At 40.1% G+C, this 4645-nt stretch overlaps 1 non-coding gene across 1 annotated transcript; it reads left to right on the forward strand.

Moving 5' to 3' along the window:
* The first annotated feature begins 3861 nt into the window (after window positions 1-3861).
* Window positions 3862-3967, forward strand: LOC114088305 (U6 spliceosomal RNA). Its single transcript, XR_003581967.1, has one exon. It is a non-coding gene; the product is annotated as a U6 spliceosomal RNA (small nuclear RNA).
* The last annotated feature ends 678 nt before the right edge of the window (window positions 3968-4645 follow it).

Here is a 4645-nt window from a genome sequence, read left to right on the forward strand (position 1 = left end):
TGTGAACAAGATGGACATGGCTCTTCTTCTTGTGGAGCTAAGAAAAGAGTGACTGAAAAAGATAATTTCACAAGTAATTATTTAATTGTAGTTGGATAAGTGCTCTAAAGAAAAGCATGAATGCAATGAGAGAATAGAACACAGGTTTCTGTCCTAGTTTGTGTATAGAAGTGCAGGAGGCCAAGCAAAGTTTTGTGCTGATTTCTGAAAGATAAGTAGGAATTCTTCAGGCAAATGGTGTCTATGGTGGGGGTGGGGGGTTGGAAACCGGAGGGAGTAAAATGAAGGAAAAGAATTGGTTAGCCAGATAAGCAAGTAGGATGGCCCTGATGTGTGAAGGCCCTTAGCATAGCTGATGAGGGCCAGGAGGTCCAGAGTATGGCAAGTGGGGGAGTGGAGGGGGTGGCATGGCCCAACTCCACCCTTGGAAGGATGTAAGGAAGACATAGCCAAGTTGTCTCAGTCTATCCCCAGGGCCTGTGACCTTCCTGGGTATGCCCTAAATCCTATCAGACTGCATCCCTGGGGCGAGAGTAAATGACACTGGTTCAACACTACAGGTGATATAGAGTCAATCAAAAGCATAAGCCTGTGGATCTCACTTGAACACCAACTTGAATAAACCAACGATAAATAGACATTTGGGGGATACTGGGAAAAATAAATTAAATATATATATATATATAATATAAAGAAATTATTAATTGGTTGGCACAAAATGGTATTGTGTTTGAGTAGGAAAAATTCTCATTTTCTCAGAGTATTTAAGAGTTAAGGGGAGGGCTGGGATGTGGCTCAAATGGTAGTGCGCTCGCCTGGCATGCGTGCGGCCCGGGTTCGATCCTCAGCACCACATACAAACAAAGATGTTGTGTCAGCCAATAACTAAAAAATAAAATATTAAAATTAAAAAAAAAAGAGTTAAGGGGAAAAAATCAAAAGGAAAAAAATAACATTGGTCATCAAGCTGGCTCTGTGGTGGTGTTCTGGAAAAAAGTAAGTCTGGAACAAACCATCTGCCCAAAGGAAGGACATGAATTAAAAATATGCACTTTCCTCTTAAGTTTCTTTTATTGGTCTGGAAATTCAGTTTATACTAATAAAGTTTTTAAAATTTTAAAGATGAAATTAGTGAGGGTAAAGGTGATTACCATTAGTAAGTATTTATGCAACCACAAAAAAATCTACAATGGAGCACCTACTATTCACCTGTGATGATTCCCACATATACACAATGTGCTTGGGGTTCCTTACCTAGAGATTTTCTATCCAATGAGGAGTACTTGAAATGTTGATTCAGCTTCAACCCTTGGAAATTAGTATTTGTACCAGTACTCTGCAATATTAATTGTATCCATTTTGTTTCCATATTTCCTCAGAGTGTGCAGCTTGGGAAAAGACATGCATTCATATACGCTTTGGGGGTCTTAATGCTGGCTGACTCTCTATTCCAAGAATAGTGAACAATGTGCTCCAGTGGATGAGGGCTTGAATGGAGTGGAACATAGCACAGCATGAAATTCCACCTGCCAAAGATGGCAGTCAGGGTAGCCAGAGAGCCCCAGGCCTCAAAGCCATAAGAATGGATTGCCAGACAAAATACAGGCTTCCCAGTTAAATTTGAAATTCAGACAAACAGTGAGTAATTTTTTTACTATAAGTGTGCCCCTTGCAACACTTATCCTTAAAAAGATTAGTGTATATTTATCCTTAAAAAGATTAGTTATTTATGTGAAATTCAAATTTAACTGTGCATCCTACGTTCTATTTTACTTTCTTTTTATTTTCTAAATCTGGCAAACCTACAGAGGAATGAATGAAGTGTAAATGGACAGATGGAAAAAGCCAGATGTCAGGAAAGAAGAAAATGGTGGCACCCAAATTACTCATTCTCAGAATGTCTTTGGAACTAGGGGCTAAGAAATTCAGATTAGTTCCTTTGAGATAGGTAGGAGGACTAAGGATTTGTGACCAAAGAAATACAAACGTGATTGTTATTTATATAAGGCTGTTAAAGAAGGATGTTTCCACGATTATTTTCTGTCCCAGCCACTGGCTGCTCTTCATTAATTTACTGAGCATTTGTCTGAACTACTGAGTGGATACAAAGAGGAATGATAACACACTCTCATTGCCCTTCAAGAGTAATAGTCTAGTAGCAAAGAATGTCCACAGATTTCAGAATTGCGTTCTGGAGCCAGATCACCTGGGCTCAAAATCTAGCTCTGTCATTAGTATTTCTTTGTACCAATTATTTAAACTATCTGTGATGATCTGGGAACAGTAAGCGGGTTTATCTTGTATCACTATTGTAATCTTCCAATGAACTGACATGAAAATTCTTAAGACTAGTGCCTAGCACATGCTGCGATCATACAAGCACATTTGTTTATAAAAATAATCAATAAAAAAGATACATAGTAAATGTTTTTCTAGAAAGAGATCCTGAATAATGCCAGTGGGGAGAATCCATTCCAGGGTACAGGGAACAGTATGAGCAACCACGCAAAATGTGCTTTAGGAATAGCAAGTAATCACTAAAGTTAGAACTTTTGTGTCTGCAAAACAAAACCAGAAAGGAGAGATGGACCCAGATTACAAGGCCTCGAATGCCAGGCTAAAGCGCTGTGGATCTGTCCTGCAGTGCTAGAGGACCACTAGGAAAGTTTGAGTAAGGGAGATGCAAGAATGTTGGGGACAGGATGATTTTGTCTTGGTGTCTATGACTGTGGAACTTGGAGGCTTAGGCAATAGGTAATCATTGCATTCATAGTCAGTGCCAGACATTGTGAGCAAAACAGTCCCTGCTGTCATATAGGTTACAGTCTAGAGGAAAAAGAAGACACTGAGTAATTACACAGTTAAAAGTTATGAAGGGGAATCCCAGGATGTTATGAGATCTCATAAGGAACCTAATGTGGTTGGAGGAGACAAAGTAGGAACTTAAAGAGGTGACACCTGGCTGAGAGGTAAAGATATGCAAGAATGAGTCAAGTGGGGACTGGAGAGAGAAGAACTGGCCAAGCAGAGGAACCGCACAAGCACTGTCTCAGGCAGGAGGAGAAACAGCCCTCTAGACCTTCTGAAAAAAGTTCCATGGAGGCACAGCCTGGGAAGCCGGGAAAGTGCTTTGAGATAAGGGAGTATTAGGCAGGGTTAAATTACCCACAGCATTAGCCGCATTGGTCAAGCCAGGAATCAATACCTGGCCAAAAGACAGGCTCCTTGAGCCTCTTCAGGCCTGAGTAAGTGGCCTGGAGTAAATATCAACTGCCTAAAGTAAACAATGCCTCTTTGGGGGGGCGGGGGGGGGGGGCGAGGGCGGTGTTTGAATATGAGAGACCCAGAAATAGAGAAGATTGACACATACTTAAAGTACAGTCAGGTGGCAATGCAGGAGCAGACACGGGCCTTGTAGACCACAATAAGGATCTTTATTTTTATTATTAAGAACAAAAACTGGTGGGAATGGTGGGGGCCTGAGTGAGAGCCACAGAAACAGATATGAAGAAGAGAGGTAGCGACCTGGCAAATATGTTCACAGTGACACTTCTCTCTTAGTTCCCTTCCTCTTGAATGTGAGCTAGACTTACTAATTTGCTTCTAACAGAATGCAGCAAAAGTGATTGTGTGTGACTTCCATGATTAGGTTATAAAGAGACTGTGGCTTCCATTGTGAGTATGAGCATTCTCTCTTTCTCCCTCCCCCTGACCCCCACTCCTAAAAGCCAGCTATAATGTTGTGAGCAGACCCATGGAGAGACCTACACAGTGAGGAACTGAAGGTACCAGCCAATAGCTAACAAGGAACTGAGACCTGCAAACAACCACATGAGTGATCTTAGAAATTATAGTTATCTTATGCTCACTTCGGCAGCACATATACTAAAACTGGAATGATACAGAGAAGATTAGCATGGTCTCGGGCAAGGGCGACATGCAAATTAGTAAAGCGTTCCATATTTTTTTTTAAAAAGACAGAAATTATAGTAATCTTAGTCTAGCTCTAATCAAGCTTTGAGACTACTATAGTCCCAGATAGGACCAGCTAAGTTATGCAACTTGCAAGTTCACAACCTTCAGAAACTTTATGGCATAAGAAATATGTTGTCTTTAAGCTGCCAAACTTTGGCATAATTTGCTATGTAGCATTAAACAACAAATATAGATAGGTGAATAAATCAATATTATATAGTAGAATTCCTAGGACTTTGTGATCATAACTTTTGGGTACAGGGGGAGTAAAAAGGATTTTGAGCTCTGGGTCTGGCTTACTGAGTTTCCATTTTAGAAAAGGATTAGGAGCATATAGGAAAACTTCAGGAGGAAGAAAATAATTTCCATTTTGAACTCCATGAATTTGAACTTGAGATTTTCATGTGGAAGTGTCCCTAGGGGTTTAGAAATATGGAAAAGTGTTAGAGTGGTGAGGGTTATTTTAACAGAACTTATTTGGATAGAGGAGAACCACTGCAGTGAAGAGCATTTCCATGGAGGGCAAAAATATAAAATAAAGACAGATGATAGGCAAACTACAAGGATTGAAAATAAGTCTGGCTCCAAAGGAGGAAAAAGAGAGTACTACTCAGAGGAAAAAATAAAGACTCTAAATGAAGTTTTGTATTAGTCTTCTATAACAAAGTAC

The sequence above is a fragment of the Marmota flaviventris genome, chromosome 2 (genome assembly GCF_047511675.1).
Source record: "Marmota flaviventris isolate mMarFla1 chromosome 2, mMarFla1.hap1, whole genome shotgun sequence".
Lineage (NCBI taxonomy): Eukaryota > Metazoa > Chordata > Mammalia > Rodentia > Sciuridae > Marmota > Marmota flaviventris.